Genomic DNA, 25,869 nt, shown 5'->3' with positions numbered 1-25,869 from the left:
CCACAATGGCTCCGCCAAACTTCATTCCCACCACAGTGTAGGAGTGTTCCCAATTCCCCGCAGCCTCTCCAGCATTTACTGTCTGTGAACTTCTGAATGATGGCTATTCTGACTGGTGAGAGTTGATACTTGATTGCAGTTTTGATTTGCATTTCTCTGATAATGATATTGAGCATTTTTTCATGTGCCTCTTGGTCAATTGTATGTCTTCATTGGAGAAATGTTTCTTTAGGACTTCTGACCATTTTTGGATTGAATTGTTTGTTTTTCTTTCTTATGAAGTGTAAAAGCTGTTTACATATTCTGGGAATTAAGCCCTTGTCAGTCTCATTTATTGCAACTATTTTCTCCCATTCCATAGATTGTCTTTTTGTTTTGCTTATTGTTTCCTTTTCTGTGCTAAAGCTTGCAAGTTTAATTAAATCCCACTTGTATATTTTTGCTTGTATTTCTATTGCTTGAGTAGACTGCTCTAGGAAAACATTGTTGAGATGGATGTCAGATGTTTTGCCTATGTTTTCTTCTAAGAGGTTTATAGTGTCTTGACTACATGTTTAAGTCTTTAAGCCATTTTGAATTCATTTTTGTGTATGCTGTGAGGGAGTAGTCTAACTTCATTCATTTACATGCAGCTGTCCAGTTTTCCCTACATCATTTGCTGAAGAGGCTGTCTTTACTCCATTGTATGTTCTCACCTCCTTTGTCAAAGATTCAATGACCAAAAATTTGTGGGCCTATTCTTGGTAATTTTGTTTATCCATTCATTGATGGATGGATATTGTTTGTAACCTTTGGCTACTCTGAATGAGACTGCCATGAATATTGATGTGCAAGTTTTTGTGAGAATATGTTTTCATTCTGTTGGCTGTAGAGTTGGTCCGCCATATCTGTAGTTTCCACTTCATGGATCCAGATGGCTGGTTGTAAAGGGACTCGAATATCCTTGGATTATGGTATCCAGGGTGGGGGGTTCCTGAAACGAACCCCCCGAGGATACTGAGGGATGACTCTATATGTAGGAGTGGAATTGCTGAGCCATATATTTCTAACCTTTTGAGGAAACACCAGGCTTTTCCAAAGAAGCTGCACCATTGCTCCTTTCCAACGGCTGCATATTGAGGGTTCCCATTTCTCTGCCTCCTGACCGACAATTGTTATTGTCCATGTTTTGATTATAACCATCCTAGTGAGTGTAAAATCAGATATCATTTTGATTTTGATTTCGCAAGTGATGCTGAACACCTTTTCATATGCTTATTGGCCAATTGTGTATCTATTTAAATACTTGGCATATTTAAAAATTGGGTCGATTTTCTTTGTATTGGTCAGTTGTAAGCATTTGTTTTATATCCTGGATACTAGTCTCTTATTAGATATATGCTTTGCAAAATTTTTCTCCTATTCAGCAGATTGTCGTTTCACTTTACTTTTTTTAAACATTAAAACAATTTCTTTCTAGGGGAGGTAATTAGATTTATTCATTTTATTTTTCTTGCTAAGCACGCACTCTATCACTTGAGCTACCCCCTTCCCCTTTCATTTCACTTTCTTGATGATGTCCTTTGTAACAAATGGTTTTAATTTTGATGAAGTCAATTTTATCTTTCTTTTTTTTCACTTGTGCTCTTGGTATTGTATCTAGGAAGCCATAGCCTATCCTAGGACCACAAAGATTTAAACTATGTCTTCTTTTAGAAAATTTATACATTTAGTTTTTACGTTTCTGTCTGTGATCCATTTTGAATTAATATTTTATTTGTTATATAAAATACGGGGGTCCAGATTCCAGAATCATTCTTTTGCCTTCAGATACCCAGGTGTCTCTGCACCATTTGTTGAATAGACTATTCTTTCAATGGAGTGTTGTTGGCACATTTCTGGAAAAATGACTGTAAATGTAAGTTTCCCCCCTGGATTTTTTATTGTGTCTCATAGATTTTTGCATTCAAACTTATGCCAGTACCTTAATGACTTGAGTACTATAGATTTGTAGTAACCTTTGAGTGAGTCCTCCAACTTTGCTCTTCTTTTTCAAGATTGTTTTGGCTGTCCTGGGTCCCTTGCACTTCCATATGAATTTTGGCATCAGTTTTTCAATTTTTGCAAAGAAGTCAGCTGGAATTTTGATAGGGAATCCATTAAATTTGTAGATCACTTTCGGGAGTCTTAACATTTTTAACAATATTGTCTACCATTCAATGAACATGGGATGCCTTCCATATATGTAGATCTTTTAATTTTTTTTTTGGTGATACTTCAAAATGTTCAATGTGCAAATTTTGTAAAATTTTGTTAAATGTATCTCTCATTTCATTTTTAATGCTGTTGTAATTTGAAAGGCTGAGCTTCCTAAGGGTGGGACTATATATCAATTTATTTATTTCTAGGATTCCTACACAGCAAATACCCTAGATTTATATTTGCTACATAAATCTATCCACAATTCTTCCCACTCACGTGTCATAAGTAACCAAGACCCAGGTTAAGCTACCTGAACACCTATTTGGAAGTGAGAAGTGAGACCCTTGGGTGGGTCTTTGTGCAGATTTTACTGAAAGCTTATTCATTATGGCTTCATCTTAATTTCTTTTAAACAATCCTCTCAGTGTATATAGTCAGATACATTAAGAACATGAACTTTTGATGTGCAGAGGAGCTAAGACTATAATTTTCAAATAATTTCTAGTGAGAGTGTTGTACTTGAAACCTAATTTGAATCAATCTTTGAAGATTTATGTTTCAGGAGCTTTGAATATATAATACCTGTCTTTATTCAATAACTACAACTAAATGCTCAAACAGCATGTAAGAGTTTGAGCAAACTGCCCCTGCCCCGTAGTGCTGGTTGGCTGCAGCTGTAACTGGAGTCAAGGCTTACCTATCCCAGTACGCTTGGGCGGATATGCTCAAAGTGGTTCGTCCAATATTTTGTCAGTAGTCTTTTGGACAAAGCCATAAAACATTGATTTAAGGTTGCTGGAATGGAATCTATTTTATTAATATTAAGTAAGCACATATTGAGTGCTTACTGTATGTTGGGAATTGTCCCTCAGCTTCATATCAATATTATTTCGCTTAAAACCTCTCATATATCCTTGTTATTCATACATTGCAGATAAGGAGACTGAGGATTAGGTCTTCTCTCTTTTGGGGGGAGCTCATTATCAATGATGGGAATTTGTAAGGAAAAAGATATTGATTCACCCTGAGAAAATATTTTTTTGAGAGTCAGCAATGAATAGGATGACCACTGAAGAGGGTGATCATTGTTCGATTGATACGATCACCGGGTTGTAGGGAGTCAGCATCCCTGTCCTGGACATGGCACGTGTAGCGCTGCGTGGTGGGTGAGGCGGCGCGGCCGCGCAGGGAACGCGGATGCCGGGCTGTTGGGCTTTGCTCAGGCCCGGTGGGGCTTTCTCCTAAGGGAAGCGGAACGTCATTGTCAGATTTTAAGTAGGGGAGAAGGGTGCTCTCGTAGATCACTTTTGTCTTGTAGAATGCTTAGAAACATTTAGAAGGCTCGGCAGGAGGTGATGTGATAAGTCAGAGTAGGGTGGCTGTGAGGTGTAGCAGTGTTCAATTTTCAAGTGATTTTCAGTCCCATGTTTGTGTCTCAGTAGCCGTGTCACTTTGGATGACACATTCAAGGAAGTGAAACAATTTATCTTATTAATTGAAGCAGTGATATACCGACTTCCCAGGACTGCTGTGGAGATCCAGTGAGATAACGTGTTCATAGTGTGCAGTGTGGTCCCCAGCACAGAGTCAGTGCTGAGGGAGTGCCAGTGAGAACCTGGTAGGTGAGGTGTGGTTGGTGGGACTCGTTGACTGAGGAAATTGGGCCCTGAAGGAGGGGTCCAGTCACATCTGTGAGTGATGGGACTGAGCTGGGAGAGGCAGACAGACCTTGACCCCGACAAGGGGCCCTGGGCAGGACGGCTATGGGAGGAGCACCATGAAGTCAGCTCTTTGCAGGTGGAGTTGGAGGTGCCCTTGAAATATCTAAGTGCAGTGCCACAACCACAGAGGAGGTCTAGGCCCGGGCTGTGCATTTTCCTATAATCTCAAGCCCTGAGGACGCCGAGGTATTGATCATTGAACGTGAAGAAATACTTACAGGACAAGTGAATAGTAGTATCATCTCTGTCATCAAAGCTCACGTCTCTTTATTCATCACTCACTTTGCTAATTGGGTACTTACAGAGCTCACTTCACCGTCCTCCCATGGGCTCAGGCTCCACAGAAAAGATCTTATGAGTCTCCCTCTCTTCCAGAAGAAAACACATTTAGCTGGTAGACTTCTCTACTTCGCCAGACTTAGAATTTTAATTTGTTGATTTAATTCTGCTTTCTGTTGGCCGTCTCCTGACAGGAGAGACATTTTACCTCATAGTCAGGTTTCAATTAGTTGTTACTGAGAATTGCTGATCTGAACCATAGTGTATGTTTTCTATTAACTTTGTAGAGTACTTATCATTTTTCTGTCTTTGCCCTTTAATTTTGTTTCCTCTTCAATGTTCTATCCTATTTGGGGCCTTATTTTATTTTTTAATTAAAAAATGTCTGTTAGCAGTTAAGAAAACAAAAGCAAAGAAAAAATGCACATGATAGCTAAATTTAGAAAATATCTATTGTGTTTTCTTCCATGGCAATGGAGGGTTCTAGAAAGTCTTGAAAACCTTCATTACATAAGTTCCTTAAAATGCTGATTAAGAAATAAGACCTTCCTTCCTCATCTTTCAAGCTGCACAGCTAATTGTGAAGAAAGTGAGGGGAAATCCTCAGAAACCAAGTCAAACCAGAAAGCAGGGATTCTGGGAGATTCGCGAGCCTTAGAAGCCCTGGGGGGCCAGTTGGCTCCTGAACTGAGTTTCAGTTGCCTTGACAGGAGGTCAGGAGATGAGCCCCAGGCCTCTCACACTGGGAGTTTAATGGCTGTTCTTATGTAAGGCCAAGCACATCCTGAGAATCCTTCTTTATAAAAGGGTGAATTAGAATGAAAATTAAAAAAGCATTCCTCAAGGCAAGGAAGTAAGGAAAGTTAATTTTTTTGGAAGCGGGGAAAAATAACATATCCAATGTATGTATTTAGTTTAAATCTGTTCTGGCATGAGAGTGAAAACAAGCTCCTGGCAGAAAATCACAGCTCCTCCCGGAAAGAGAAGTTGTGTTTTGAATGAATCAGTGGGCAGCCATTCCGAAAAATGTCTCCAGAGTCTACTGGATCAAGATACTGGACCCAAACTCCTCCCTTCCATGGTCTCATTTAAATAACCAGAAAGGTTTTAAAGGAAAGAAGCCATAATCATAGTTCTACTTATTGACATTAACATATGCTAGGAATTCAGAGGTGACTATGGAGTTGTCTCCTCTTTTATGGACCTTACTTTCTATTTGACATAGTTGGGGAACTTGGTGGAGGGTGGTGTTAGTCTGTTGCAATTAGCCAGGAGAGGAGATTAAGAAAACAGTGAAGGGTGGGTGACATTTTTAGCTAAGGACAGTCCTGTTCAGTTGGTTTGTAATTGCAGACTCGTTGATTTGTCACTGGAGGGAATTGATCTTATGGAATTTGGACTTAACTCAGGCCTCTTCAGAATGGACAAGTGAACCTGGAGAAAGACAGTCAAATCTGTGCAGACATTAAAGTCCACGTGAACGTGCTCCATCACTGAGCCAAAGATAGGACAATTAGGCAGCACTTCTTGAGGACAGAGGAGTGGTTTTTAAGGTTCTCCAAGAATGAATCCCAGGGAACCGGATGGCCAGTTGTCAAACTGTGACTTTGCTCTTTGGACGGTGTACCCACCAAGGGTATTGGCCGTTTATAGGCTTCCATTTCTCGTTAATACATGTCAGGTGATGAGGACGTGGGCACAAGCGTTTGACACCTTGTCGAGACGCGTTTGAATACCTGCCTAGAAGCGCGGTCGCAGCTGCGGCTGCGTCATACATCTTGCCGCCAATCCCGCTCCCCGGCTCCGTGATCACGGCAGAGTGGTTCCTTGTTGAGCTGTCCGTCTCCTCTGTGACATCGTAACCAAACAAAAGACTGGAGCGTATTAGCTTGGCTTGGTTCTTTTCCATCCTTCCCTTCGAATGATGATGACTGATAGTGGACCTAATTACGTTTGCAGGTGATTTACAAGTAGTGCTGTCAGTACAAACCTTGTAATCCCCGCTGTGTGATCTAGAGAAGAAAGTGACATTCTTTCCAAATTGTTTTGATGCACTTATGTGGGAAAATGACGTACGTTTGAATATGTATTTCCTCTCTGAATCATCATGGCTAGAGATGAATATTTGTAGACATGGAATGAGTTTTCTGTATTTGAACTGTATGGTCCCCTAAATTCTCCTCAGCTTTTTAAAGTCATCACTGGAGTGCTACCTCCAGAGTGCCCCAAAGCATCCACCACTGCATGTTCTTCGGACACTGTGAGTTTCAATGTTGGAGAAGGCTGCTGGATGGTGAGGCATTCTCTGGCACATCTCTGGCTGGCTGACGTGAGCTTAGCACCCAAGACTTGGCAGACAGTATCTAACCATTGTCACGTCCATTTCTGGGACTCTCATGGAGGATTTTACACCTATGCTAGTGGCATACGTTATTCCATTTAGTTTTCCCAACAATCATAATTAGATTTTATCACCTGTAATAAAAAGGAAACTGTAAAAGCGAGTGGCGTGCAGACTTTCGACTGGAACACGGGTCTTTCTGATCCCTGTCTCTGTTCCCTCCCCGGCCTATCCTTCCAAATGGCCAGGAGACTCTTCCTCAGTCTTGAGTTTCCTGCTGATGTTACCACTCTCTTTGATTCTGGAGAGGAAAACAAGTCTAAACTTACTTTCCATTGGAAATGGAATGGAGAGTTAATGTTGGAAGCCGGGAGAGTCTGTCCTGTGATGAAGTGGTCCCCGAGCCACTTCCACTGGGATGTCACATCACTGTCTGGGCCCCTTGATCAGCCTGTGCACAGGTGATAAGCCAGATGTGCCGAGCAGTCCTCCCGGAAAGGGCAGTGGGTTGGAAATGAGTTTGGGGATTTGGTTTCATTATATATGTTCCTGAGGGTCTTGGCCTGGCACTTCGAGTCGGAGCATTCCCAGTCACACAGACTCGCTCTGGGTCCGTGCAGACCTGACGTGGCCTCAGCCTGAGGCTCAGGGCCCGTGGTGATGAGGAGCATTTTAGTCCATGGTCTGCCGGATGCTCTGACACTTCTGGGCTGTGGGACTTTGTCCAGGATGATAATAATTCCTACCCGAGTTTCAGATTTCCTTGCCTGTGAGCCGGGGTAGTAATAGTTTCTGAAATGATTGTAATGATTCAGTAAGGGGCGCAGCGTGTGCTGGCAGGAAGCTGGTGTTTAAGGAGCAGAAGTTACAGTCACACTGTCAGCCTCTCACTGTGTGCTCTGTGCTTGGAGAGGTTGTGTGTTTGGTGAAAGTCCCGCCCAAATACTAGGGCCTAGATGAAATTTTGTTCCTTTACTTTCCCTTACTTTTCCTCTTTCCCTTCTCTGTGTCCCATGTTTAGGTAGCAGATTCCTCTATTTCAGGGAATACCGGCCTTTCTAGTAAAAGGACAGGCGGAACGCGGAAAGATGGGGCCCGTCTGAACAGCGCTGTTTCCCTGCATTTCTGCATCCGGTCCCAGCAGTGCACGAAGTCAGCCTTCCTCTTCCTTCCTGTGTCATTCGGTCTCTGTTTTAAGGGAAAAATTTTAAGGGTCTTTTTTCACTTACATGTTTCGTTCAGATGCTTGTTGCTTTTCTCCCTGTGCTTCAGCGTCCCGAGGAGAGAATTCAGCAGTGCAGCATCCTCTCCGAGCTCTATGAGTTGATCGGCTGCCACTGCAAGTCCGCCTTCTTAAAGCGGGTGGCATCCGTGCAGCGCGCGGCCCCCGGCATCATGGAGCCTGGCGGGAAGAGTTGCTACCGACTCCTTCTGCAGACGCTTCCTGGCTACAGTCTGTCACTGGATCTACAGGACTTCAGGAAAGGTGTTGGAATTAAAACATCGCTTTAGTCCGATTAACCATGCCTAGTTTGGGCCCTGCTGTCCTGTCTCATCAGGGTGAATTGTGATTCGTTTAGAACAGGGCTCAGCAGACTTTTTTCTGTCAAGAGCTTGGGAGTAAATATTTAAGGGTCTGCAAACCTCCTGATCTCTGGTGCAGCTGCTCAGCTCTGCTGTTCAGACGCCAGAGCAGCCGGAGAGTCCACACACCCACAGAGCTTTATTAACAGCGGTGGCTGGGGCTGGATTGGGTGTATGAACAGCAGTTTGTCCCCACAGCCTCCTCACTATTGACGCCTGCACCAGAGCGTGCATTTGCGACAATGGGTGAACCTGCACTGACACGTCATCATCACCCAGAGCCCAGACTTGACACTAGGATTTACACTTGGTGGTGTGCACTCTGTGGGTTTGGACAGATGTGCAATGACATGTATCCACCGTCACAGCATCATACAGAGTAGTCTGTCTTAGTGACCCTAAAAATGCTCCGTGCTGCACCTCATTCATTGCTCCTTCCCCTCTAGCCTCTGACAGCCACAGATCTTTTAGTCTCTGTGGTTTTCCCTTTCCCAGAACACCATACAGTTGGAATCAGACAGTTGCACAGCCTTCCCAGATTGGCTTCTTTCACTTAGTAATATGCATTTAAGGTTCTTCCATGTCTTTCCATGCCTTGATAACTCATTTCATTTTAGCACCAAATAATGGTCCATTCTCTGGCTGGACCACAGTTTATTTATCCATTCACCTACTGAAGAACAGCATAGTTGTTTCTGAGTTCTGGTGATTATGAATAAAGCTGCTATCAACATCTGTATGCAGATTTGTGTGTGGACACAAGTTTCCATTTCGTCGAGTAAACACCAAGGAGCACAGTTGCCAGATCATATGGTAGGAGAATATCTAGTTTGTAAAAAATTGCCAGACGGTCTTCCTAAGTATTTGGGCCATTTTACATTCCCAACAACTATGCATGAGAATACCTGATGCTCCACATCCTCACCAGCATTCGGTGCTGTCAGTGTTCTGCGTTTTGGCAGTTCTGACAGGTGTGCAGTGGTACCTCGCTGTTTCAGTCTGCATCCCCTTGATGACAGATGCTGTGGAGCATATTTCCATAGACTTCTTTGGCATCTAGATTTCTTCTTTGATGAGGTCTGTGTTCAGGCATTTTGCTCATATTTTAATCGGGTTATTCATCCTTCTTGTTGAGTTTAAAGAAATTTTGGTATATTCTGGATATCAGCCCTTTATCAGTGTGTCCCTGCCCTTCACCTGCAGTACTGGAGTTGTCCTTTGGTTCTCAGTGGAGTGTCAACTCTTCAAAGAGATTCCCTGTCTTCCTTCAGCCTAAATACTCTCCTGGTATTTTTCACTTTCATTGACTCATTTTGTTCTTTTTAAATAGCATTTCCCATAATTTGTACTTACATTAAAAAAAAAGGCAATGATTGAACACCGCCTCCCCCACCAGGCTGTGTGCCCTGTGAGAGCAGAGGCCCTGACCCCACTCACCGTTTCCTAAGACAGCACATTGCACATGTCCATGTAAAAGTGTGTAACGTGGGGCCAAACCTGATAAGCAGCTATGATGACTTGTGTTGTCTACCATTTATTGAGTAGACTTTGTTTCTGATCTTAATTATTAAATCACATGAATGAAACTTGTTTGTTTTGAAAAATAAAACAACAAAGCACACCTCCATGTGATTGGTACTTTCTACTTAGCCTTCTGACCCAGGAGGGGATGTTCACCATCATTTTGTGGAGGAGGTTGGGGAGGTAAAGTAAGAGAGTGAGATTAAATAAAGTAAAAATGATAACTATCAGTTGGCTTTATTTTCACTAAGACAAAAAATTACTTTAAACCCTATCTCTGCTGTTGTTCTGTTGTTTTAAACATTTCTCATAGAATTAAATGGAAGCCCACTAAACCCTGAAAGGGAAATTGTGTGCTCAGGTCCTGAAAAGAGTTTATGTCTATTTCTTGAAATGCACAATTTCCCTGCTGGTTACAGAAATTCGAGGCGGGAACACAGCCGTGCGCTGTGTGTTTCTGCCGGCTTCACGGGCTGCTCAATGTCATTTTCATTTTCTTGTGTTGCAGTTTATGAAGGTTTTCCATGAGATATATTGCTCAGCCTTTTCCTGAAAGAAGGATTGAATTTTCCACAGGAAATCTTATGAAAGAGAGTGACAAGGCACATGGGTTTCCCAAAAAGGAAGAGTTGATGTAATAAACTATCACTATGGTGAACTTTTTTAATACAAGCCAGTTGAAAATTTTATCAGTAGGTCATAGGCCACAAATCTGTCTTAAGAATAAAAAGATTCAAATTTTATAGAAGAAGCAGTTTGAATAAAGTAATAATTATGATTTGTACGCTATTTGGTGTTAGAATTTATACTCAGTCTTATCATAATTGCCTGTGGTAGGAACTGGATCATTACTTATTTATTAAAAAAAAATCCACTAGGTGCTATTTGTCCCATTCTTGATGCGGCAGTGCTGAGGTTAGTTATGTTGGGCCATTTAGGATTGTTAGCTAGGTTTTCCGGACATTAATTTCAGCCTCTTTATCTTTTTTACAATCTCTTCTATTGTATCGGCCTTTGGTCTTTTGACAACGTGGAAATACTCCACGGATCTGCCTTTCCCTTTTTTCCTGTCTTTGTGGGAAAAGATTTTTAAGAGATATTACTAGGATACTAAGGATTTTGTGTGGGGTAAGTTTATTCAGTTCTAAGGATTTCAATTAATACATATTAATACTTGCCATTCAGCTAATGACAGTAAAATTATAAACTAACTTATGTATACATCAGTAAGTATAGTACAATCAGCCCATCACCCAGATTAAGGAATTCACATACTTTTCCATATTTCCTTTATTCAGACCTTTGTTCTTTTATTTGTCCTTTGTTGAAGTATTTGACAGCAAATCCAAGAAGACATGTCATTTTACCCTATGTACTCAAGTAGGCATGTCTGAGAAATGAGGGCCTTTTCTTTGATCAGGTTTTTCCATTTGACTTATGTGCTCGTTAAGTACCAGCTCTATCAGGCATCTCACTAGGAATTAGGGATCCTTGGGGCAATGAGACAGTCCTGGCTCCCAAGGAATTTAAGGGCTGATGGAAGAAATCAACACAGGAGCTTGGGTGCCTCACTTAAGGTTCCTACTGGATGACACCAATTGGACAAAATTTGTGCACAATACAGTAGGAATCACAGAAGGGACTGATCAGACTTGTAGGGCCGGCCGTGAGAGAGGCGGTCGGCAGGGCTACAAGAGGAGGAATCATTTGATCAGAATCTGAAATCTTTTCTGCCAACCTTCCTACCAAGCCCCCAGGGCCCATCACACACAACCCTGTGCTGTAACTGTTTTTGATTCCAGTTACCACATCTCTTTCAGGAAGGATTTTAAGGTGGAAAATATTTAAAATCAGTAATTGTTGCCAGAAGGGACATAGAACAAGGAACATGGAAACAACACAAATGTCCATCAGCACATGACTGGATAAAGACGAGGTGATACATATATACAATGGAATACTACTCAGACATAAAAGATGCCATTTGCAGCAATATGGATGGACCTGAAGACTGTCATTCTAAGTAAAGTGTGGTGGAAAGAGAAAGAAAAATGCCATATGACTTAATTTATGGGGAATCTAAAATTAATAGCAAAAATAATAAGACCACAAATGAACTAAATATTATTTTGATTTCTTGAATATGTGTAAGTACATCTGACTGCCCTTTGTGATAGGATTACAATATTCTGTTTATTATTCTTTTGTAGATGTCCTTATTCCTCTGGTAACTGTAATCTTAAAAATCTAAAGCTCTAATCTGTTCTTAGAAAGAATAATTACTACATATATGTAAACTAATAAATGCAGTATGCTCTACACATGTATTTACATGCAAAATGTGTATGTGAAGTTGAACTGTAATAATTCTACCCGATAAAACTGAAAAAGGAAAAAAATAAAAAATTTATTTAGCAAAATCACCCCTCTTTAGATATTAAAACGTTCATTTCTGAGATTCTGTGAAAGACGGCATGGAAGTAGGTTTTTAAGATTTTCTCCTTGCTCCTCGGTGAGCAGCCTGGGCTGCAGAGCTTGGCCGCGACAGGCACCCAGGGCGTACCGACTTGCTTCTCACTTGTTGGGAGGAAAATTAGCTGCTTCAGGAATATTTATGCTCTTAGAAGTTGCTGAAAACCCCACAGAGCTTCTGTTTACATGGGGTGTATCTGTCAATATACCCCATTTTAGAAATTAGGACAGAAAATTTAAACTCAAGAACTGACAAGCACACGCTGTCCCAGCACGTGGTCAAAGCAGTGCTGCCACGGTGGAGTGTGTTGGTTCTAAGAAAAATGCACAATACACTCAAGAATGAGGGTGAACCCACAGATATCATCTCAGCAATGCTATGAAGAGGTGGGACCCAAAGCCCCTAAAACAGTGCTGAAGTCCCCAGATGTCTCAGAACACACAGAGCCATGGGATCAAGAATCCAGTACCTCATGGATCATCAGCTGTGGAGACTGCGTCCTGGGTCAGGAGGAGCAGAAGTAGGGATAGCAGGCACACATTCCTATTGAAAGCAAAGCTTTAAAGGTTTTGAATTGACTGAAAGTTTGGCAAAGATTTGCATTTAGACTACTACATTTCCTCTCCTGGAGACGTTAGAAGGAAAACACTGATTAATAGAGGATGATTGTAATGGATTAATTATGATACTGATGACATGGGCTGTGAACACTAACCCTGCACTCAGTGTAGAATAAGCCTTTTATGTACACACTTCATTAGGTCTCCACACCCCTGCAACGTGGCATTAAGCACTCATGCAAACATGAAACCAGTGACTATAAAACAGTCACAAGCCTTCCTCTCCAGCATGAGGTAGCAAAACCAGCAAGGATTTTCAATGACAAAAGCCAAAATCTTATATTTTTGGGAAAGAAAGCAAATGAAACACTGAAGAACAATTAACCAAAAGAGCAGATGGAATGGAAAATTTTATTGAAGAAAGCAATGATTGATTCAATTAAAACAGCTAATGTCCCTGGTATAATTGAACCATCAATCCAAATTTTTGGAAAAGTGGGTTGTGAAATTACTGTCTCATTTAATGTTGGAATTCCTATTTGGACCAATTTGATATGCATCACTGGTGTGAGGTTAGATATTTAGGTAATAAACAATATTCCTATTTTTTAAGTTAACAGGAAAAATAACACAGGACTCCAGATTTAGGGAGAGAATGCAAACAACTACTATCATAATCCATCCAGTAAGGACACGTGTCCCTGCGTCACCAAAGCAATGAGAATTTGCAGAAAGAAAACACAGTTCTCCAATTGTGACAAATACGAGACAGCCATAAATTACGAGAACTAGCAACTGTTTAAATGCCATGGGCAAATTTTTTTTATCATCTTGAAAACATCACTGATGTTCTAGGTAAGAAAAAGAATTGTTTTACTAAAAAATCCAACTGACACAGGGGTTTTTCCAAGTGAGAAGGTGATTCTAAAAAGTGCAGTAAAATGAGTAAAGATGATCTGCGCAGTGACGGAGATGGTCTAGACTAACCAGCATCAAGATTCCTGGTTTTACACTTGCACTCTGCTCGTCATCTATGACGCAAGAACTCATGAAATGATTTTTTTTTCTTTAGGGAAAAAAACATTAATAAAATCTAACTATAAGATGTGGTATGTAAAGTGGTAATGAAGTTTTCTAACCTTATGATGCAGCCAGTGTAATGTAGCACTTATTCGGGCACTAGAATTTTTTAATTCATGATTTCTTTTATACCCTATTTCTATCCTAAAGGAGACACTTAAAGTTTTCTACTTTATTCAACGTATCTTGTGAGGGTTGTGATATACACTGGTATGGCAGTTTTAAGAGATTCAAAATCGCCTCTGTTGTTGTGGTCAGGAAAGGCAAGGCTCCCTCACAGCTGCGACGGAGAAGGAATCCCCGGAGTCAGCCTCCGGGCAGCTTCCGAACCGCATCTGCTTGCACTTGGCACAGGACACCATAAGCAAGTGTAACTCTGACAAGAAGATTTCCCCGGGGACCTGGGAGGTGCTCATTGTGAAGCCACTTGTTTCCCAGTTAGGTAAGGGTTGGAAAAATAGTTTATTAGAAGTGACTCCCTTTGTATGTGCCTTTTGTCCTGAGAGGTCAATAATTAGCATAGAATATAAAATACCCCATAATATAAGAATTTGGGTATCCCATCTTTCCATCTACCTGTCTATTTGTTTATCATACTTATAGTTAGGTTACATTTTCTATGACGTTCACTTCCGGGCACCAGAAAAGAAAGGTTACAAAATATTTATTATAAATAGGGGGGACTGGGTCTAAGGGTTAAAAACCACTTCTGCTAACAATAAAAACCATATAATAATTTTAATCTCAGTTGCATCAGACCTTCCAGAATTAATCCCTCAATTTCACTTTTAAAACAGTAATGGAATCTCGGTTCTTCCAAGACTCGGGCCTGATCACCACCCATCCAGACATCTATCTGTGGGTCCCTACTTGTCCTCGAGGACACCGAACACACCATACGGGGTGAACTTTCTTCACTGTCCCTACTGTAGGGGAAACCTGGATGTCCCAGGTACTGTCCAGGATTCACACCTACCTGCAAAAATCAAAGTCATGTGACTGAAACGGGAAAACACAGGTGGTGTGATAGGGCTGAAAGCTCACCAAAAACAGGTTTGGGGGCCTAACCCAAGCCCTCAGGCTCCTAATATGAAGAAGGACAGGGAGTCCCAATTAGGCACGAGACTGGGGGGCTTCATTACTCCATGAATAAAGGATTTGTGCCAGTGCCACCTTTAGACAGGGAACCCCAGAACCCAGACTTGGAAGCATCCTGTCCCCTCCCCTCTGAACAAATATTCTCTCAAGACACGTAGTGAGAGATGGGAGCCCCGGTGAGCTCTGGAATAAGATGCAATCTGAAAGACTGCTGGTAACAAATGGTGTGGAGCTCGGGCAGCCCCCAGGGCCACCAAACATTCTTGTACCACTGATGCCCACACTTCCATCCACAACAGTTTCTTCAGGACACTTACGCACAATAACCATCACACAAATATGGTTGCTTAGACATGTTTTAAGAGAAATAACATTATGAGAATGCCAAATTCATGACAAGTCAGAGTAAAGACCCCAGAGTATTTACTGAATGAGATCTCACGTGTGCTCCGCATGAGCTTTAAACCCTTAGGACACAGTCATGGAACAGTAGGCATTTTCTTTCTTTCCTCCAAGTTGGCTTTGCTGGAGAACTCCGTAGACACAGGAAGACTCTGGATCCCACCTCTACTACTTACACAAAGGGCTCAACATATAGAGAAGTATCAGCGCTGGTGCAGCCGGCTCCAATGTGCGCACTCCCGTGCCCAGCTCCCCGAGGAGCAGAGCGCCCCCCACGGGCACTGCAGTGCCTGCGAGAATCAGGTGTATGATGAGTGAGCCTGGGGCGGGCAAGACAGGAAGCAAGCACAACTCCCTCACGCTCTGCAGGTGATCTCTGTGTCATCTTGAATAAATAAAGTCAGCATTAAAGATGTTTGACCAGAGGGTAAAAGTTAAGGCCTCCCCAAATCTCCTCTCATTCCTTTAGTGGGAGTCCTGTTAGAACACATGGTGACAAGAGACGCTGGCTTTATATGCGCACGTTGCCATCAGGGCTGCAGTGGAGGCCACGGTGCTGCCTCTGCCCCACCTCCTGCCTTCGTCCCGCAGACCTCACAGGGGCCGCTGACTCGTTTCTCTGACTTTCTCTCCTTGGTTGTGCTGCTCTTCCAGCTTTTAAGAGCTCATAAGAACCTCACCAGAAAATCTTTAACAATGAATGCAAATCAAATGAAATCAACAACAGAAACACAATGCCTTCATCATTACTTTACATTTTAGGATGAAATTCTTGAAGACGACTCCCTGACCTGAAGGGATGGATGGAGGAGGAAAGAAAAGAAGACAAGCATCTTTGGCCCATAAAAAATGAGAGGTAACCAGATGGTGGCTAGTTTTCATTGCACCTCTCTGCCAGCCTCAATTTCACATGCCCCTCCCAACTCAGCTCATCGGAACTCCACTGAAGGAGACGGCTTTGCAAATTTATTGGTAGCCAAAGAAATCGCTTGAGAAATAGTCTCCCAAACCCAGCGAGAACACTGAAAGCTGACAAGTGCCAGAATCAGAATACTAAAACACACAGATTCAAGCTCCGACACCCTCCCTGGTGGGTGTACTTACAGTGGGGGTGTGGCCGTGCAATTTGTCAGCATCCAACATATAAAAATGAAAGGGACACCAGTTTTCAACATCACAGTCCCTCTGAAACAACTGGTAGTCAATTAGCGTTTGTCGGCAGCAAAAGTCGATTTTCTCCCCTGCACGTGGAGGTGAACACACAGAAGAGACTGATGATCCCCGCTGCGAGTGTAGCTAAGTGTGTCCAAGCAAACGGGCTCCATCAGCCTTCTGATGAACAGGGGAGTGTGTGAGACGAGGGGCTCTGCAGACTGATGGCGAGGCAAAGAGGGCACTTCCTTATATTGGGGAGAAAAACACGGAAGCAGCACTCGCTGGAAATAAATTCTAATTAAAATTTCAGTTGCGCTTCCTGCAGCGTAACCCACGCCAATAGATGAGGCTCCCTCCCTGCTGTCCAGTCATGTGAGCCAGGCTCATTACTGTACCTGTGTGTTTGGTTTAGCAAGTGAATCATGTCTGTTTTCTGGAAATTACATGAGGGTGTAAAACCTTCCAAACATGTTCATTTATTTGCTGTGGAATTTGTTTAATCCTCTTGAGAGCATTTACAATGACAACCTTCTTAAATAACCATCTTTGCCCGAGAGGCCTTCCCAGGCACATGCGCCGAAATCTAGGACAACCCAGAAGCAAAATCAAAACCGTTAATAAATAATAATATGTCATAGCACTAACCACCAAAATTATATATATTTAAAAAAAAATCAAGGGCTTTATGCTGTCCAGGGTTTGAAACATTTATTTAACGTGTCAATTGTTACAAGAATAAACTTTTCTAAATGTAAAACCTCCTCAGAAAGCTTAAACTACTATTCAAGAAAAATATCACAGATAATTTCTGAAAAGTATTTAAAGGAAAATCATTTTTAACTGAATCATATTCTAGGCACACAGAATAAATTCTCTTTAGAGAACTCCTAATTTTTTTTTTAATAAATGACCTATAAAAATACAACCAGCATTAATCAGTAAATCTTCATTCCTTATTTTTAAAATTTTTAGGGCATGCTATTTTTTTTAAATCAAATGAGGAGGTATTTGCAAGCCAATGGACAACGGAATTACCTAAGAAGACAGTATAAAGCAGCAAGAGCAACTAGCACTTTTACAAGCATTCTGCCTGAGTGTCACTCGTACCATCTCATTTTGACCTAGCCACTTGGAAGTGAGCTCCATCAGCCCATTTAACACATGAAGAAACTGAGGCTCTGGGTGGTCATGTTTCCAGTACTTAGGGGAGCCAGTATCCAAACCCGGATCACTGTCTATAGAGCCTGTGCCTTTACCAGATCACACTTACATTTCTCACACTTCAAATGCACTCAGTCCCCGAGGTAACACACCTTCCTTTTGTTTCTAAGAGTTTTAGGAAGTACTGAAATACAAAGACTTATCAGATATTTGTGTGGGCTAATTTTTTATTTTCTGATTTTCCTGAATCAGTTCAGGCTGAATACATACTACTTATGAGGAGAAGTCCTGAGGCAGAGGAGAGAGGGGAAGATAATCCAGACATAAACAATTTCAAGAGATCCACTTCATCAAGGAAGCAAAGTATTAAATAAACCACTTCAACAACACGCTTGTCAATAAACCTTGGTGTCTCTGTCTCAGCCTGGAGGGTAAGCCATCCAGCCCATCTGCCTTCCAGCCACATACCCTGGATGATCTTGGTTCCCTCACCTGTGACACTTGTGTTCTCCAGGGAATCTTTGTAGAGATTAAACGATAAAACTATATGCATAGGGGATATTTATTTGTTAGGCAGTAGGCACTAAACAAATAATAAAATTATTTTATTTCATGAAAATGGGAGGTAGGTCTCCCAATTAAACATTCCTGACAGAATCCCAACAAGCACTTTAATTTATCTGCCAGAAATTGTAAAATAACATTTCTTTTTAAAGGCTGTATCCATTCTCCCTACTTTTTACCAATCCTGGCTGTTATCCTGAAAATCTATTCCCAGAACTTGGCATCCATCTCCCATATTTAAATCATTTAAGTTTGAAATTTTGATGAAGCTTGGGCACATAAAGATTCACACCATAATTCACAGAATAAACAAAGACCACAGGAACAGGGCCACTTCCAGACCCCATGTGCTCAGGACAGTCTCCAAACTTCATAAAATCAGATGCATGCTGTTTGAAGAGAAAGAAAATTGAATGTGATCAAGGAGGCTGACATAGAGCACTGGCTGGCTCAAGAGACGACTCCTTCAACCCCTCGTCTGACTTAAGTCATCTAACAGTTATCAGGTGATCTCTAACTAAAAGTAAAACAGGGGTAGGGTTGAAAAGTAAATTTTTTCCTACAATATATACATATTGTCAACTAAAAATTGGCACGTGCCGTCTGCCTCTGATTTGATTAAGTTATGAGCCACTGCAGCTGCTGACCTTCAACACCCTCTGAAAGTAGATCTGTGTGGAGATCAGGAATGGGGCGCTCTGTGCTCTGGGAAAATGGGCAGAAAACCTTCAGATAGACATTTTCAGGAAACTTTAAGAGCCCAAGTTCTTGCATTTCCTCCTATCTAGAAAAGCACTAAAATCATTAACAGAGACACCTGTTCCTCGACTAGCAGCAGCCTCTGACTTAATGTATAGTTGACGGCACGTCCCACTTCAATGAAATCTCATATTATGCTGAGCTCCCCCTCATCTTCAGAGCAGTTCCTCCGAGCTCTCTGAGATGCTGTCACCTGGGTTCTGGTCCTCATTTTGCCCCAGATAAAACTTAACCCAGAACTCTCACATTGTGTGGTTTATTGACAGTACCACAAAAATTAAGCTTACATACTTGAACTCATAGTAAACATTCAGTATCAAACATTTCTTGACTTAAATTACTTTTTAAAAGTAAATAATTATTCCATTTCTTAAATATAGCATCTTTAAAAATAAATTAACAGATATTTGTGAACCTTCGAAAAATATATTCTGGAAAAATTTTTAGCTAATTATTAAAAAAGCTATTGTGTGGAGTTTTAGAAATTCAGAAGTGGAAAAGAATAGTATTGTAACTCAAGTTCTTGTTTTAATTGCAGAGATCCTGAGGCCTCAAAAGACATATAAAATTTCCTGATTTTATACACTGTCCTTTAACAGAAAGCCTAGAACTAAGACCCTGGTCTTTGAGAAACCAAGGCTTGCTCGGCTGGTGCAGGGCTGAACTTTATGAAAATGGGTCATGAGAAAGAACCAGAATGCTGGGGCCTGGGCAAGGCAGCGGAAGGAAGGAGGGTCTCACCTGGTCGTGGGTGAGAAATAGGCTCCCGCAGTGCTGGTGTGATGGGCATCCCTCAAGGGCCTGAAAACTACTATTTAGCACACCTGCCACCGAAATGCACACATGCTGTTTAACTAGAAGGCTGACCAGGAGGCTTTCTCAGTTACACAATAGCTATTTTCATGTTAACTCTACAACTACAGGAAGAGAAAGAATAGAAAGCTGATATTAATTACTAATAATTTACACCAAGTACCAAGGAATTTCCAGGAGAAATATAAAGAATTGTTGGAAGTTTCATTATGTGAACTTACTGCCAATTCAGTTGTCTTAAAAATTGTTCTATAAAATATATTGTCTTTTGCGGTTCCAAATCACATTTGAAAGAATAATGTTTCTTAAGGGTGTTTCTGGAATTTTCTTCTATTTCCTAACACCAAATCTCAGAGCTTTAAAGAAATGGAGGGTTGGAATTTCGTCCACTCTTTTCTAGGCAAATTATTGTTCCTGCAAAGAACAAGGGGGTAATCACACAGAAAAGCATTTGAGCATCAGGCTGCTTACATTTCCTCCAGAAGTCTTGGAAAATAACGTGGAAATGAACAGCAGGACAGAAACCTGGCGGGAGGGTCACTGGCTAGAAGGTGAGAACAAATGTGTTCTCCAACGTGCTATGGTCGCCACTAGTTTAAATGAACCGAGCAATTGTTCCAGCATACACGCACCTCTACGTGAAAATCTCAACCGTTACCGACTGCTCAGTGCAGCCCGGAGCAATGGACGGACTGCAGAGGCCCCCGGCGGCTCATCGTGGTGTCTTACACCATGTGCAGGATGATCGGTTCCTTCCCGCCCACTCCCTCCACTCCTCTCAAGGGAGATGGCTGGTCCTGAGTTGAGCTTACCTCATAGAAAGCTGTCTCTCAGCCCTCTGTCTAAAGCAAAATAAAAGCAGGAAAGCAACAAGGGACTTTACAGAACCATCCCAAAAGGGAACTGAAGCACATTTCTTCCCTCCTTTCTGCTCCTGGAATGTGGACCTGATGGTTGACCCTCAGGCAGCCACTTTGAGCCATCAGGTTGATGGGCTGAAGATAACAGGCATCTTGTTCTCTGACCCAGGGGCCATCATGCAAACCAGCCCTGGGCTACCGATTGCTTGACTTCTTTATGTAAGAGGGAAATACAATTTTAGCATGTTTAAGCCACTGCTGTTATCTGGGGAACTATGTGTTGTACATTGCCATGGTAAGACCTAATAATAAAGTTCAATATTCACCAAAAACTATTTACCAAATAGTTAATAAATTATAAAGAGATCTTGATTTTTGTTTTAATGCTATGAAATGTAAATCAAGTTTCAGCATATGCCAATAAAACAAGACACTGCGGAGATGAAGCAAAACAGAGTTTGTAGAACAGAGACCCAAAGCATCCTCCTCTCCAAGGCACAGGAGTACAGCCGTGACTATACATGCCAATCCTGGAGTCACATGGGCTCCCTGTTATCCATGTCTTGGGTTGTGTTTTGTTTCCAGCCTTGGGAAAAATGGATAAGACTGCTGGTCAAATCATTTCAGGAGCAGCTTCCATCATGTAGAACCCATGTCTCTTCCTTTCCTCTGCCTCCTGGAATTTTCTGACACAATTAATCAGTCCAGCCTTCAAAATTGAGCAAATGGAGCTCAATCAATCTGCTTTTAGACAGAGCTAAAAATAGACATTAAAAAGCATAACTAGGAAATCTTACCTTCCAGAGGTCATTGCACAGATGAAATAGGAGAATATCTGTGAATCACTCTGTAAACACTAAGTACAATACAAACAATATTAGTACTGATTCTATGTTACACTCATCAATAAAGGAACACAGAACCCTTTCTTACCAGAAGGAAAAGTGCTTTGTAATTTTCTGTCACTTTATTTCTTCAAAAGTTTCTATAAATTGATGTCCTTAAAAAAATCAGAATTTGGGACTAATTTTAATTCCTTCATCTCCCCTGGTTTAACACATATCAAGAATGTTACCATTTCTAGATTTTTATTTAGGAAAGCCTTTGGTATTCATGAGGCACAGAGCACGGCAAATTGTCAGTATCACTCAGGATAGGAAAAGCATTTTTGATACCCGAACTTGAAGACATGAAGAAGATGCCTGACATGTCCCACTGACCTTTCAAGCTATTCTTTTTCAAACACTTGCTTCTTCTTGGTCCAGAACAGACACGCATTTGTTGATGTGAGTCTCTTTAAGTGAAAATGTCAACCCATCATTACCACTTTAGAGACTGAAATCTTACCCTCCTCATCCATATGGACATAGCATTCTTTCTGATTCCTAACATGAAAAATGACCATCGATGACATCTCAGGAAGCTCCAATGCAGAGGTTCTCTGCTGCAGTGAGGAGGAAAGAGCCGTGTGCTTCAAGACTCACTTCCTGTCTGTAGCTCACTTGGCAAGACGCTACAACTTGTCTAAGCTAAAGCTTAAAAGTGGAGAATACAGACAACATCCATGGCAAAGGGCAATCGGAGGCTAATTCCTTGGCCCCAATTCATCGCTTCTCAAGAGCCTTGGGCAATACCTTGAGAAAGGCAGCAACATTGTACCCAATTCATCAAAACCTGCACCTCCTACTAGTTGACAGTAAAGCAAGTGTCATCTGGCTCAACAGATCTCCCTGTGTCTCTACAGTGTATGGCTACATTTTCTTTATTTTCTCGGTTGGGGTACATTCCATTTCTGAAAATCCCCCTCCCTGCAGTAGAAGTTCTTAGTTTCCCAATCACAATGCAGGATTGAAGGGGGGATAAAAGATCTGACAAAACATAGATCACTATTTATTCCTTGATATATTTTTGGCACATGGACTAAAATTCTTTGGGTCACTTGGACATCAAGATCATATCTAATTTACACAATTGTCAACTGTCATTTTACAACCAGCTAATGAAACAGTCACGTGGTCACTAGTTTTTTTTTTTTTCTTACCTTGACCCATGGATTTGATGATTTCTAAACAGACACAATAGATTTTTGAAAAGAAATCTGGTTCACCTTTTGCTTTTAAACCTAATTTGTGTACCTGACCCTGACTTCACTCTAACATTCACAAAAAGCTATCCAAAGACACCCCCTTTTGACATCATATCTAGATGTCTTGAATACACTGCTGAGCTGAATCTTCCAGATCATTAAAATATATATGCACATTATGCTGTGGTCCTCTTCAATTTGTGGTGTTTTCAGTAATCATTTCCTGTTTGAATACTTTATTACACATTTAGCATTACTTTATCCAATTCAGTTACATTATTATATAAGATTTCAAAGGAATTCGTTTCTCAAAATGATGATATTTAACATCTATGGCCTTTTCTTAATCAAGTAAATCTATAAGGCTGTCAAGGACAGCAGTGAACTTTGTGTGTGGTGATTGCTGCTTCAGAGTCTCCGGTGCCGCCACAAGATCTTGCAGGTGTTTACGCATCCTTGTGAATGTCAAAACATCAATCTATTAGGAGCTGAAATTAAACTACATGGATGCTAATTTTTCTTTTTAAAAACAATAAACTCAATTTCCCTTACTCATTCTTTATTGTTTCTTATACTGAGTCTCACCACTTTTCCTAATATATATCTTTGGTGGGGAGGGGGGCACAGCCCTGAATGCCTGCAGACAGCACCAACTCTATAAGATTAACCAGAGGTGGCCGTGGATGTTGTGTGACTTCAGCCACTGAGCACGAGCACCTGCTGTCCCTCCAACTGTTCTGCCTCCATTGCTGACAGCCCTGAAGGTCACTGCCTCTTGTAAAATTCTACAACATTACAGTTCATATATTTTTAAAAGGTATCAATTTGTGAAAGTCGTCTGTGTAAAATGGGGGGTACTTGCCTTTGCTCATTTCAGGCTAAACTAAGTCCAGAAGGACACACACACACACACACACACACTCAGTTCTGGGTGTCCCCAAAGAAAATTATAAAAGGCTTCGGGACAGTGGTGGCACTCAAACCTTTGGAATTTTGAGCTCTATGAAAGTATCACTTATTCAGAAATTAAGCATTATAATTCTAGGCCAAGAGAATCAGAATCCCCCACAAGTTACTTACCAGAATTTTTTTAAAGAAACTATCTTCCCTAAAATCCAATGATAAATCAAATATCCATGGAAAGAATATAGATCAGTAATATCAAGCAACAATTTCTACACTAATGCTGATTAGCCATCAGCCCAAATCAAAGGACATAGAAATAAGACACCTAGAGATAAAGAGATGGAAGAGAGGTATTAAAAAGCAAGAATATAAAAGAAGTAATGGCCCTATGGAAACCTGCTCATTTTTTTTGAAATAATTACTTGGTTAAAGGAACTCAATCTTGAGAATTTGAAATGCACCAAGGGGAAATCTAGCAGGGAAAAGAAGCAGAAGCAGGTCTCAGTTTTCTCCGAGGATGATCCTAAATGAAAAAAAAATCCTTGGCTTCCACAATACACAACCTGCATTGATGTCTAAGCAGAAGAGTGAGGAGGAGAGAAAACCGAAAATGTGTGGAAGCCATCCTTCACCAACACTACTGGAAACACAGAATTGTGGTGTTGGGGCACTGCCCGACCGATATATATAACAGCAGGAATAAGCTCTAACTAGGTTTCTGAGCGAAAAATGCTTTTAGCTTTAAATCTACTCAAGTAAACATGCAGAGAAATCATGGTAAGTGCTTGAGATTTAGCCTTGCTGTTTAGGTGAGATAAAGGTATTCTTCTACACTTGTTCCATTTTTGAAACATATGTGAGTGGAAGCCTACCTTCACCTAGGTTTTTGAGAACCCAGAGTTTCTGGCCTCGGGGGATTACGGTACTTACATATATAAGGGGAGGCACAATCTCCAGGAGGCTTTTCCATTCCAAAGAGCTTTCACTTGAAACCGGCTTTCAGAATCATGCTGAGAAATCAGAGTTAGTGTTTCTATATGTCACTCCACCTTTTATGCTGTATGAAAGAACTCCACACCACATGCTCTATTTTTAGATATGTATGAGTTTCGAAGCCATCCTTCAACTAGCTAATTGGGACCCCACAGTTTTTGGAATAGGGAAACTACGCTACATACATATCTATAGTACCAAAACGGTTTTACATTGCAAACCGCGATTACTTGCAACCGGCTCTGAAAAACATACTGAGAAATCAGAGTAAGTGTTTCTGTATGTCACTTAACCTTCAATGCTGGATGAAAGAACGCCTCTCCACAAGATCACTTCTGACATTTGAATTTGTGTTGGAGACGTCCTTCTCCTAACATGTTGGACACCCAGAGTTTCTGGTCTAGGGGAACTACGCTACTTACATATCTAACCGGAGGCACTCGCTCCAACGTGGTTTTCCTAAGCAAACCACTTTTACTTTGAAACCAGCGTTAGTAAACAAGCTGAGAAATCAGAGAATGTGTTTCTACATGTCACTCTGCCTTTTATGATGGATGAAAGAACGCCACTCCACATGCTCTATTTTCAAATCTGTACATGTATGGAAGCCGTCTTTCACCTAACTTGTTGGGAACCATAGTTTCAGGACTAGGGGAACTACGCTGCTTTCTTATATTTGGGGACGTCCTAGCACCAACTCACATTTCCACTGCAAAACGTTTTTACTTGAAACGGATTTCAGAAACATGCTAAGAAATCAGTGAGTGTTTCAGTATGTCACTTAACCCTCAATGGTGGAAGAAGGAACGCCTCCCAACATGCTCACTTCTGACATCTAAGTGTGAGTTGGAGCCATTCTTCACATTACTTCTTCGAGAACAAGGGTTTCTGGTCTAGGGGAACTACGCTGCTTACATATCTAAGCAGAGGCTCTCGCTCCAAAGCGGTTTTCCACAGCAAACCACTCTTCCTTAGAACCTGGCATTAGGAAACATGTTGAGAATTCAGAATAAGTGTTTCTGTATGTCACTTAACCTTCAATGCTGGATGAAAGAACGCCTCTCCACAAGATCACTTCTGACATTTGAATTTGTGTTGGAGACGTCCTTCTCCTAACATGTTGGAAAACCAGAGTTTCTGGAATACGGGAACTACCCAATTTACATATCAAAGCAGAGGAACACGATTCAAAACAGTTTACCAAAGCAAAGTAATTTTTTTGAAACCATCATTTCACAGTAAACATAAAAGGCAGAGTGAGATGTACAAACACGTTCTCTGATTTCTCAGTATGTTTCTTAAACCCGGTTTCAAGTAAAAGCGGTTTGCAGT

The 25,869-nt window shown here is 41.3% G+C and overlaps 1 long non-coding RNA gene across 1 annotated transcript in view; it reads left to right on the top strand.

Moving 5' to 3' along the window:
- LOC135322415 (uncharacterized) overlaps nt 1–16,448 on the top strand; it is a 64,711-nt gene extending 48,263 nt beyond the window's left edge. Inside the window, exons 4-5 of the long non-coding RNA XR_010382977.1 lie at nt 13,999–14,182; nt 16,003–16,448. This is a non-coding gene — a long non-coding RNA (uncharacterized LOC135322415). The remainder of the gene's footprint in view (nt 1–13,998; nt 14,183–16,002) is intronic.
- Nucleotides 16,449–25,869: the final 9,421 nt, after the last annotated feature.

Source organism: Camelus dromedarius, chromosome 11 (genome assembly GCF_036321535.1).
Source record: "Camelus dromedarius isolate mCamDro1 chromosome 11, mCamDro1.pat, whole genome shotgun sequence".
Classification (NCBI taxonomy): Eukaryota; Metazoa; Chordata; class Mammalia; order Artiodactyla; family Camelidae; genus Camelus; species Camelus dromedarius.
Note: the sequence above shows the minus strand (reverse complement) of the source record. Positions and strands in the feature narration are given on the sequence as shown.